Genomic DNA, 12,959 nt, shown 5'->3' with positions numbered 1-12,959 from the left:
TGCACTAATTCTGAAAGTTTGAGCATTAAACTCACAGATGTCAAAAGGTATTATGGGAAATTGAGCCTCATCATCACTGGTTTGGTTGTGTGTTGTTTTTTACAAAAAAATCTTGTATTTGTAAATATGTTTAAAAAAAGGCATTTGCAAAGCAAGGCACCAAATGGTGACTGTATGAGAGTTGGATGCTTACTTACACTCCCATCCAGTAGATAGCGGTGTTGTATGCATTTTGGGTCAAATGCATAGAATGTCCACAGCACAAATCTCACAATAAGACTGCAAAGCAGTCACTTTATCTCAGTCTTCATGTTCCCACCTTTAAACATAGGATAAACACACAACTGGTTATGATGGCCCCTCCCAAAACACACCTGTTCACCATCTCAATGTATTCACGGTAAAGTCCACAAAAAAAAACGATTTTGAGCTGCAAAAAAAATCTGCTTTTTGCAATTTGTGTCAATAAGGGTCGAGGGGGCTGTCCCTCACATGAAGTCAACAAGTTGATTTCTGGCAGGTTAACATCAGTATTTTCATAATTCTTTATTTATTTAGAATAGTTAGGTCATTTGACATTCATTTAACAGAGATAGGTGCTTTAACATGAGTCTTGTTTCTAATCTGTTTCAGTCAGGATGATGCTGATTCACTTGCTCGTGAGTACATGAAACACAGAGAACATCAAAGAGGGAAAATACTGACAGTTGGTGCACCTTCCATCGAGCTGCCTGAAGGTAATGGACACTGAACTGAATACAGTGCTTGTGGAACATAAAGGCCAAATGGGCATGAATGACAAAAGTTTTCTATTTTACATGTAAATACGAGGTCTGTTAGAAAAGTATCCGACCTTTTATTTGTTTTCAAAAACCATATGGATTTGAATCACGTGTGATTGCATCAGCCAAGCTTTGAACCTTTGTGCCCATGCGTGAGTTTTTTCACGCCTGTCGGTTGCGTCATTCGCCTGTGGAGCAGGCTTTGTGTGAGCACTGTCCACCCTCTTGTCGTTTTTTTATTGTGAATAAATGTCTGAACGATTTGGAGCTTTGCTGCATCAATTTTTTTCCAGAAACTGTGAGAGACCTCCAGGTGGACACCGTTCGGAAAATTAATATGGCTTTTCAGGGGACGATTTTTATGGGGATTACACAGATTAAGGAGGATCCAGACGTTTAAAGACCGCCCACAACTGCTGAGAGCACGCCGCGCTCCGAGCGCCGATTGACAGGCTCAAACCCCGCTGAAAAACCAGATCATTTCCAAACGTGAAGGCTTTGTTGATCCGGGACCGTCGGCTGACTTTCACAAAAGCAGAAGGCGTGGATATCAGCACTTTTTCGCACATTCCACTGTTACAGGAGTGTTTTTCATGGAAAGAAAAGCGAGGGATGCGCCATGGAGCCGTTCATTACGCGGCACAAAACCACCTCCGTGTTGGTCTCACAGGCCGGCTTTCAGGTGGATTTCAGACGGCTGTCGGTTGCTTTTCAGTCGGTGGATTATCCGAGAAATTGAGCATGAGCTGTACATGCCCCAACATGTCCTGTGAGGCTTCATCACGGCGTTGCTTTGCGCCATGCGGCTCCACCGCGGATGCGCGAATTCCGCTCCTCTTTCCATAACAAAACTCCTGTAGCAGTGGAATGTGCCGTTCATTTCTAAACTGGACGCTGTCTTGATCCGGTATGTTCGTCTGACTAGCACAGAATTGTGAAAAGATGTGGACATCAGCACTTTATCGGCACATTGAGACAGAGTGCGAGGAGTTCCACTCGTCGCGGTGGAGAACAGACATGTTGGGGCATGTCCAGCTCATGCTCATTTTCTTGGATAATCACACGACTGAAAAGCAAACCGACAGCCGTCTGAAATCCACCTGAAAGCTGTCCTGTGAGACCAACACGGAGGTGGTTTTGTGCGGCGTAATGAACGGCTCCGTGGCGCATCCCTCCGCTTTTCTTTCCATGAAAAAAACTCCTGTAACAGGTGGAATGTGCCGAAAAAGTGCTGATATCCACGCCTTCTGCCTTTTTGTGAAAGTCAGACGAGTCCCGGATCAACAAAGCCTTCACGCTGGAAATTATCTGGTTGTTGTCAGCGGGTTTGAGCCTGGTCGATCAGCGCTCGGAGCGCGGCGCGCTCTCAGCAGTTGTGGGCAGTCTTTAAACCGTCTGGATCACTCCTTAATCTGTGTAATCCCCATAAAATCGTCCCTGAAAGCCTATTATTTTCCGAACGTGTCCACCTGGAGGTCTCTCACGTTTCTGGAAAAAAATTGAGTGCAGCAAAGCTGCAAATCGTTTCAGACATTCATTCGCAATAAAAAACGACGAGAGGTGTGGACCAGTGCTCACACAAAGCCTGCTCACAGGCGAATTACGCAACCGACAGACGTGAAAAAACTCACGCATGCGAACGAAGGTTCAAGCTTGGCTGATGCAATCACACGTGATTCAAATCCATATGGTTTATGAAAAAAATAAAAAGGTCGGATACTTTTCAAACAGACCTCGTACATGGCTTTGTCTCATAATAATAATTTTTTATTATAATAAAAGTACCCTAACAATACTGCTTTTATTCTAATTAATTTTAGAATCAGAAAAGTTTTATTGCCATATGAGTGAACAACTTCACAACATTAGAAATTGCTGCGGTACTTGGTGCTTATGCTTGGTGCTTGGTGCTCCACTTTATCCGGAGTCGGGTCGCGGGGGCAGCAGCTCAAGCAAAGCCGCCCAGACCTCCCGATCCCACACCACCTCCCCCAGCTCCTCCGGGGGACCCCAAGGCGCTCCCGGGCCAGCCGAGAGATGTAGTCCCTCCAGCGTGTCCTGGGTCTTCCCCGGGGCCTCCTCCCAATGGGACGTGCCCAGAACACCTCTCCAGCGAGGCGTCCAGGGGGCATCCGGAGAAGATGCCCGATCCACCTCAACTGACTCCTTTCGACGTGGAGGAGCAGCGCTCGACTCCGAGCTCCTCCTGAGTGACCGAGCTCCTCACCCTATCTCTATGGGAGCACCCAGCCACCCTGCGGAGGAAACTCATCTCGGTTGCTTGTACTTGCGATCTCGTTCTTTCGGTCATGAGCCAAATCTCATGACCATAGGTGAGGATTGGACGTAGATCAATCGGTAAATCGAGAGCTTTGCCCCCCTACTCAGCTCTCTCTTCACCACAACGGTCCGATACAGCGACCGCATCACTGCAGATGCTGCACCGATCCGTCTATCGATCTCCACCCTCCATCCGTCCCTCACTCGTGAACAAGACCCCGAGATACTTAAACTCCTCCACTTGAGGCAAGGACACTCCACCGACCTGAAGAGGGCAAAGCACCTTTTTCCAGTCAAGAACCATGGCCTCAGATTTGGAGGTGCTGATCTTCATCCCAGACGCTTCACACTCGGCTGCAAACCGCCCCAGTGCACACTGAAGGTCCTGATTTGACGAAGCCAACAGAACCACATCGTCCACAAACAGCAGAGACGAGATTCTGTGGTTCCCAAACCAGACCCCCTCTACACCCTGGCTGCGCCTAGAAATTCTGTCCATAAAAATAATGAACAGAACCGGTGACAAAAGGAAGCCCTGGCGGAGGCCAACGTGCACTGGAAACAGGTTTGACTTACTACCGGCAATGCGAACCAAGCTCCTGCTGTGGTCGTACAGGGACCGGATAGCCCTTAGCAAAGGACCCCGTACTCCCGGAGCACTCCCCACAGGGTGCCCCGAGGGACACGGTTGAACGCCTTCTCCAGATCCACAAAACACATGTGGACTGGTTGGGCGAACCCCCATGAACCCTCGAGCACCCGATGGAGCGTGTAGAGCTGGTCCAGTGTGCCGTGACCAGGACGAAAACCACACTGCTCCTCCTGAATCCGAGGTTCGACCATCGGTCGAATTCTCCTCTCCAGTACTCTGGAATAGACCTTACCGGGGAGGCTGAGGAGTGTGATCCCCCTATAGTTGGAACACACCCTCCAGTCCCACTTCTTAACAGAGGGACCACCACCCTGGTCTGCCAATCCAGAGGCACTGTCCCCGATCGCCACGCCATGTTGCAGAGGTGTGTCAGCCAAGACAGTCTCACAACATCCAGAGACTTAAGGTACTCAGGATGGATTTCATCCACCCCAGGAGCCTTGCCACCGAGGAGCTTTCTAACCTCGGTGACTTCGACCTGGGTAATGGATGAGTCCGCCTCAGTCCCCAGTCTCTGCTTCTTCGGAAGACGTGACGATGGGATTGAGGAGATCCTCGAAGTACTCCTTCCACCGTCTGACAACATCCCCCAGTCAGGGTCAACAGCTCCCCACCCGCACCGTAAACAGTGCTGGTGGAGAGCTGCTTCCGCCTCTGAGGCGTCGGACGGTTGCCAGAATCTCTTCGAGGCCGACCGATAGTCCTCCTCCATGGCTTCCCCGAACTCCTCCCAGACTCAAGTTTTTGCCTCTGCGACCGCACGGACTGCGGCACACTTGGCCTGCCGGTACCTGTCAGCTGCCTCTGGGGTCCCACCTACCTACAAAGATAAATAGGACTCCTTCAGCTTGATGGCATCCCTTACTTCTGGTGTCCACCACCTAGTTCGGGGATTGCCGCCGCGACAGGCACCAGAGACCTTGTGACCACAGCTACGAGCGGCCGCATCGACAATGGAGGTGGAGAACATGGTCCACTCGGACTCCATGTCTCCACCTCCCCCGGGATCTGGGAGAAGCTCTCCCGGAGGTGGGAGTTGAAGACCTCGCTGACAGAGGGTTCCGCCAGTCATTCCCAGCAGACCCTCACGATACGTTTGGGCCTGCCAGGTCTGACCGGCTTCCTCCCCTCCCAGCGGATCCAACTCACCACCAGGTGGTGATCGGTCGACAACTCTGCCCCTCTTCACTCGAGTGTCCGAGACACGTGGCCAAAGGTCAGATGATACGACTACAAAGTCGATCATCGACCTCCGGCTCAGGGTGTCCTGGTGCCACGTGCACTTAGGGACACCCTTGTGCTCGAACATGGTGTTCGTGATGGACAAACTGTGACTAGCACAGAAGTCCAACAACTGAAGACCACTTGGGTTCAGATCGGGGAGGCCGTGCTTCCCGATCACCCCCCTCCAGGTCTCACTGTCGCTGCCCACGTGGGCGTTGAAATCCCCCAGGAGAACAATGGAGTCCCCAGTCGGAGCGCTATCTAGTACCTCTCCCAGGGACTCCAGGAAGGTCGGGTACTCTGCACTGCACTACAACGGTGAGAGACTTGTCCCCGACCCGAAGGCGTAGGGACGCGACCCTCTCGTTCACCGGAGTGAATTCCAACACATGGCGACTGAGCTGGGGAGCAATAAGCAATGCGACCTCAGCTCTCTGCCTCTCCCCGTGGGCAACGCCAGAAAAATGAAGCGTCCAGCCTCTCTCCAGGAGTTGGGTACCAGAGCCCAAGCTGTGCGTGGAGGTGAGCCTGACTATCTCTAGTCAGTATCTCTCAACCTGCCGCACAAGCTCAGGCTCCTTCCCCACCACCGAGGTGACATTCCACATCCCAACAGCCAGGGGCTGTGAGCATGGACCGGCCACCTGCCCTCGACCGCCACCCAATCCTCTCTGCACCAGACCCCCATGGCCCCCTCTGCAGGTGGTGAACCCACAGGAGGGCGGCCCACGTCGCTCTTTCGGGCTGAGCCTGCCGGGCCCCATTGGTTAAGGCCCGACCACCAGGCGCTCGCGCGCAAGCCCCAACCCCAGGCCTGGTTCCAGGGTGGGGCCCTGGCTCCGCCATACCGGGCGACGTCTCAGTCCTTGATTTTTTTACTGGTCATGGAGGCCAGGAGGAGTAGTAAAACAAGTAATATATAATGAAACTTAACACTATAGCAATGTTACAAAATGTACAGAATGTATGAGCTAAGATAAATAAATGGTGATAGCAAAAATCTAGAGTTCTAAAAGTTCTTGTTGATGAGGCTAACAGAGGGGAAAAAACTGTTCATATGGCGGGAAGTTCTGGTCCGAAGGGACCGTAGCCTCCTGCCTGAGGGGAGGAGGTCAAAAAGGCTATATCCAGGGTGAGAAGGACCGGCTCTGATCCGACCTGAACACCCCAGTGTCCTGAAGGTGTACAGGTCCTGAAGAGATGGAAGGTTGCAGCCAATCACTTTCTCTGCAGAGCGTATAATGTGCTGTAGTCTCTGTATGTCCCTGGTGGTGGCTCCAGCATACCATACGGTGAGCATGGACTCGATGATGGCAGTGTAAAACTGCACCATGATCCTTGCTGGCAGGTTGAATTTCTTCAACTGCCGCAGGAAGTACATCCTCTGCTGGGCCTTCTTGATAACAAAAGTAATGGTGGACTCCCACCTGAGGTCCTGGGTTAAAGTGATTCCCAGGAAACAGAAGGTGTCCACTATGGTGATGGGGGTGTCTGCCAGGGTAATGATGGGGAGAGGGGCTGTGTTCTTCCTAAAGTCCACAATAATCTCCACTGTCTTCTCGGTGTTCAGCACCAAGTTGTTATAGCTGCACCAGGACACCAGCCGTTGGACCTCCAGCCTATAGGCGGACTCATCCCCATCAAAGATGAGTCCGATAAGGGTGGTGTCATCTGCAAACTTGATAAGCTTGACAGACTGGTGATCAGAGGTACAGCAGTTAGTGTACAGGGAGAAAAGGAGAGGAGAGAGGACACAGCCCTGAGGAGTACCGATACTGGTGGTCTGGGAATCCGAGACATTCTTCCCCAGCCTCACGTGCTGCTTCCTATCCTTCAGGAAGTTGGCAATCCACCTGCAGGTAGAATCAGGCACGTTCATCTGGGAAAGCTTAGCCTGGAGAAGATCTGGAAGGATGGTATTGAAGGCAGAGCTGAAGTCCACAAACTGGATCCTAGCGTAGGTTCCCGGGGAGTCCAGAAGCTGCAGAACGAAGTGCTAAGCCAGGTTGATGGTGTCATCCACAGACCTATTGGCTCTGTAAGCAAACTGCAAGGGGTCCAAGAGGGAGGCCGTGAGAGATTTGAGGTGGGACAGAACCAGACGCTCAAATGACTTCGTGACTACAGAAGTCAGTGCCACCGGTCTGTAGTCATTGAGTCCAGTGATCCTCGGTTTCTTGGGAACAGGAACAATGATGGTGGTTTTGAAACAGTCAGGCACGTGGCAAGCCTCCAGTAAGGAGTTGAATATGTCTGTAAACACTGGGGCAAGCTCATTAGCACAGTGTCTCAGAGTGGCAGGTGAGACACCATCTGGCCCAGGACCTTTGCGAGCTTTTCCGTTCAAAACTGCTTTCGCACCTCATCTTCATAAATATGCAGAGCTGTGAGGGTGGGGAGAGAGGAGGGGGGCTCTGGGATGGAAGTCCTTGATATTGTGGGCTCCACTAAACTGTGGTGGGTGGGGGAGGTGGGAGAGTGGATGTCCATGCTGGATGTGTTGCTGGGTATGTTGCTGGGACTGGAGGAGGTGTGAGGGCTGTTAAACTGGCCATCAAAACGACAATAGAACTCGTTCAGTCTATTTGCAGTTTGTAGGTCGTCTGTGAAGTGGGGGTTTTAGGCTTGTAATTGGTAATCTGCCTGAAACCTTTCCACACCGAGGCTGGATCATTCTCTGAGATCTGCTGCTGGATGTTCTCAGAGTAGTGTGATCTAGCAATGCCCACTTCCTTGCTAAACCTGTACTTGGCCTCTTTGTAGTAATCTTTGTCCCCACTTTTAAAAACCTCCTCCTTATCTAACCACAGCTGTTTCAGTTTGGGAGTAAAATTTGTCATTGTTATAACTCACCCTGGTGCGTGATGGTACAATGCTGTCCTTGCAGAAGTGGATATACGAAGTCACAGTGTCCGTATACTCATCCAAACTCTCACAAGCAGACCTCATTGAGTCCCAGTCTGTGGTTTCAAAGCACGCGCGCAGCTCCTCCACAGCCTCAACGGTCCATTGTTTAATTGTCCTCACTACAGGTTTAGAGAGCTTCAGCCTCTGTCTGTACGCGGGGATCAGATGGATCATTATGTGGTCAGAGAGGCCGAGCGCAGCGCGAGGCACTGCGTGATAAGCCCCGCTTATCGTGCTGTAGCAGTGATCCAGTGTTCTCTCCTCTCTGGTCGGACATTTGATATACGAGGTCTGTTAGAAAAGTATCGGACCTTTTTATTTTTTGCAAAAACCATATGGATTTGAATCACGTGTGATTGCATCAGCCAAGTGAGCAGGCTTTGTGTGAGCAGTGGTCCACGCCTATCGTCGGATTTTTATTGCGAATAAATGTCTGAACGATTTGGAGCTTTGCTGCTTCAATTTTTTCCAGAAACTGTGAGAGACCTCTAGCTGGACACCATTCGGAAAATTTAGATGGCTTTCAGGGACCATTTTATGGGGATTACACAGATTAAGGAGTGCTCCAGACGGTTTAAAGACTGCCCACAGTGTCTGAGAGCGCGGCGCACTCCGAGCGTCGATCGACAGGCTCAAACCCCGCTGAAACAACCAGATCATTTCCAACATGAAGGCTTTGTTGATCCGGGACGTCATCTGACTTCCACCAAAAAGGCATAAGGCATGGACATCAGCACTTTTTCGGCACATTCCACTGTTACAGGAGTTTTTTGTTTTTTTGTTTTCATGGAAAAAGAAACGGACGGCTGCGCCACCGTGCCACTCATGGCGCGGGACAAAACCACCTCCGTGTTGGTCTCACAGGATGGCTTTGAGATGGATTTCAGACGGCTTTCGGTGGCTTTTTAGTCGTGTGACTATCCAAGAAATTGTGCATGAGCTGGACATGCCCCAACATGTCCTGTGAGGCTTCATCACGGCGTTGCTTTGCGCCATGCGGCTCTGCCACGATGCGCGGAATTCCTCCGCATGTCTGTCTCAATGTGCGGAAAAAGTGCTGATGTCCACGTCTTCCGCAGTTTCTGTGCTAGTCAGAGGATGTCCCGGATAAAACACAGCGTCCAGTTTAGAAATGAACAGCACATTCCACTGTTACAGGAGTTTTTGTCACGGAAAGAGGAGCGGAGGAATTCCACGCGTCGCGGCAGAGCCGCATGGAGCAAAGCAACGCTGTGATGATGCCTCACAGGACATGTTCGGGCATGTCCAGCTCATGCACAATTTCTCGGATAGTCACACGACTAAAAAGCCACCGACAGCCATCTGAAATCCATCTCAAAGCCGTCCTGTGAGACCAACACGGAGGTGGTTTTGTCCTGCGCCATGAGCGGCATGGTGACGCATCCGTCTGCTTCTTTTTCCATGAAAAAAAACTCCTGTAACAGTGGAATGTGCCGAAAAAGTGCTGATGTCCACGCCTTATGCCTTTTTTGTGGAAGTCAGACGACGTCCCGGATCAACAAAGCCTTCACGTTGGAAATGATCTGGTTGTTTCAGCGGGGTTTGAGCCTGTCAATCGGCGCTCGGAGCGCGGCGTGGTCTTTAAACCGTCTGGATCACTCCTTAATCTGTGTAATCCCCATAAAATCGTCCCTGAAAGCCATATTAATTTTCCGAACGGTGTCCACCTGGAGGTCTCTCACAGTTTCTGGAAGAAAATTGATGCAGCAAAGCTCCAAATCGTTCAGACATTTATTCACAATAAAAAAACGACAAGAGGGGTGGACCAGTGCTCACACAAAGCCTGCTCACAGGCAAATGACGCAACCGACAGGTGTGAAAAAACTCATGCATGCGCACAAAGGTTCAAGCTTGGCTGATGCAATCACACGTGATTCAAATCCATATGGTTTTTGCAAAAAATAAAAAGGTCCGATACTTTTCTAACAGACCTCGTATTGTTTGTATTTGGGAAGTTCCTGACTCAGGTTGGCTTTATTTACGTCCCCAAGTATGATGATTAGTGAATCCGCGGACATACCCGGTATGTCTCCGCGTATGTCCGCTTGTATTCCACTGTTCCATTATTTTGATTTCTGATCTGTGATGTTTGTAATTTTGTATTTTTCAGGAATTTCTCAGCATGGGCAACTGACTTTCAGGATGAACTGACACACCAGCTACATTCTATAATCTTGGACTAATTTGTTTTGTTTTGTTTTTTTAATGCTTACATGAATATATAGCTTTCAGTTGTACATGTAATATTTGAATAAATTCTTTTCAGTATTAAGATTTTGTCAAAAAGTCCTTAAAAAATGAAGTTCACACATATACAGTTGGATAATAAACACATTTTTAGTGTTTTGGAATTTCCCCAGAATTAGTGACCAATAAAACACCAAAATACTGATTTTAAAAACAAGTTTATTTTAAAACATCACAGAACATCTATAGAGGAAGAAGGTCCTTTATTGTCATTGTACATACCACAAAATCTGTCCTCTGCATTTAACCCAATCTGTTTACAGTTAGACACAATCCAACCACTAGGATCATTGGGCAGCCACAGTCCAGTGCCAGGGGACCAACTCCAGATGTAGAGACACTACCTCAGTCAGGAGCAGTAAGAGACCCTAAATAAGCATGTTTTTGATTTTGGGAGGAAACCCATGCAGACATGAGGAGAACATGCGACTTCCACATTAAAAATCCCAGGTGGGAAGCAATCCCATGACCTTGCTGTGAGACACCAGTGCTAACCACGAAGTCACTGTGCCGCCTAACTGAGCAGGTCGGTTGATATCAAGATGCTTTCACAACTAAGTGGATTCATCTAAATTAGACAGTGGCAGTTCCAATCAGTACGGAACTGAGAAGTTAAGGTCTTTTTGCTGCTTAAAATGGTTTCAACAATCGCAACCCAACCTGAACATGACATAATCTTTTGACTGTCCTGTTAATTTCAGGTCCACACAACTTGGCAAACTGATGTATATATTTAAATCAGGTAAATCCAACTGATTTTTTGCTTCAATGTAAATGTTTTATTGTAATATGTGTTAGCAACCAAAGTGTCAGAAAATTCTAAAATAAATATTTTTGATCAGTAGTAGGAAGTCTGACTGGAGAAAATATTTGAACATGTCATGTTTTGTATCCTGAGCTTCCTCTTGTGTTTGCCATGGTAGAACACTATGTCTACACATTGTTAAATGCAATATTTGGAAGGTAATGTACACTCACTTGATTAAGGGATTAAAAACAGCTTTGTTGAGAAAGAAAACACTTTAAAATTTATGTACAGAATATACAAAATGGTACATTTTGCAAGTGCTGTCAAGTATTTAAAATATAACACAATGCTGAAATACCTTTGGCCGTATGAGCATTGTCTTTATAATTTGCAGTTGTTTAATTGGTATCTGAGTGCAAACTATATATTGTTATTTCCACTAATTATTAAGATCCTATTGTCTTATGTACAATTTGTACATGTTCAGTCAATCCCATCTATTTTGTCATGTGAAGATTTCACAAGGACCACAATGGAAATAAGCATTTATGCTTTATTGTGTTATCCGTGTATCATTGATACTTTCAGCTCTGTATGTTTAGGCTAAATGGACTGCATTTATGTTGCACTTTTCCATCTGCATTAGATGCTCAAAGCACTTAAAGGCTTCATTAAACAAACAACAACAAAAACAGTTTATCATCCTTGACATCAGAAAAAAGTGATGAGCGTGGGTGGATTTTTTTTTTTTTCTTAGTAACAGGCAGGGGCGTCGAAAAGGGGAGAATTAAGAGAAGAACTCTAGAGGCCTATGATTGACAGGGACCCAGAGAGACCCCTTGTACAATTTTAATACTGACAAAATAATGTGACACTCAGTTATAAACTTCCGGTCATACATATATTTTATTTACAATGTACTGGTAACACTGAGTTTATTTGTTGTGGTAACATTTCTCAACGCTCACCCCCGTATTTATGTAAAACAGTTCAGTCCACTTGCTGCTCTGTCAGGCTGCTGCAAAAACTTCACAGCGAGTGCAAGGGCAGATGGCAAGACAGCTCAGAGTTAAAAAAAAAAAAGCTCAGACAGGAGGAGAAAGAAGTGAAGGGTTGCCAGAATATCACCCATTTCTTTCATAGGCGAGGTGGGTCTGTGATGAAAAATTCTGGATTGTTAGCCTGTTGTCTGTTCCTAACTTTATCCATAAACTAGATAACTTTTCTCCCCATATCAGCTCATATTTTTGAAGAAAACTCAGAATTTATGCATTTCACTGTTTTAGTTAAATCAGTGCAGGCAAATGTTTAGCAAGCTTGCTCAAAAAAGGACTTATGTTCTGCACAGTCTCCCCCCTCCCCACCTGAACAAGTCCAGGAACCCTTGAGGTGAGCGGCTGTGTTGAATTTGATTATTATGAAGAAAAACATTAAAGTGAGACAGCATTTTAGGGCCACATTGATTTTTTTCTTTTTCTTTTTAGACTTTGAGAATAAACTCATATTACGAGAATAAAGGTGTAATTTTACAAGAAAAAAAATTGTAATATTACGAGAATAAAGTTGTATTTATACAAGAAGGGATAACCCTGCAGACTACCCGTTCCAGCCGTCTCCTCCATGAAAGGTGATTTCGGGGAGCTATTAATCGCTGGAACGACACACGAACTCTGTGTGGTTCCTCCTCCAGAATAGACACATTTTCTTGCATATTCTTTTCAAAGTTCTGATACTAATGATAATGTGGTGCACATCAGTCAAAAGATGAAGTTCCTTATTTGTAAAACCTACATTGAAGCACCCACAGATCTCATTTTGAGATGCAGTTTTTTTCCTCATAAAACTACAACTTTATTCTCAGTCTTAAAAAAAAAAACCCTCAATGTGGCCCTAAAACACTCGTATTAAAGAATAAAAACATTTCTGAAATAAAAATGCCTAGAGTCTATTCATAGTAGGAGGACTTTGGAGATGCTGAACATTAAATATTAAACACAAAAAAGTAAAAGAGATACAAAGTGGTTTGGCACAATATGACCATTCTAATGATTATCTTATTTGAGCCGAGACCATTTCATTCTCGAATCTCACTGAATAA

At 47.2% G+C, this 12,959-nt stretch overlaps 1 long non-coding RNA gene across 1 annotated transcript; it reads left to right on the top strand.

Moving 5' to 3' along the window:
* Positions 1-641: 641 nt before the first annotated feature.
* On the top strand, positions 642-10,138 carry LOC117509794. The gene is made up of 2 exons (XR_004560523.1): positions 642-737; positions 9,977-10,138. It is a non-coding gene; the product is annotated as an uncharacterized LOC117509794 (long non-coding RNA).
* Positions 10,139-12,959: the final 2,821 nt, after the last annotated feature.

Source organism: Thalassophryne amazonica, chromosome 5, assembly GCF_902500255.1.
Source record: "Thalassophryne amazonica chromosome 5, fThaAma1.1, whole genome shotgun sequence".
In the NCBI taxonomy this organism is placed as follows: domain Eukaryota; kingdom Metazoa; phylum Chordata; class Actinopteri; order Batrachoidiformes; family Batrachoididae; genus Thalassophryne; species Thalassophryne amazonica.
The sequence above is the reverse complement of the archived record's forward strand: the minus strand, read 5'-3'. Positions and strand labels throughout refer to the sequence as shown.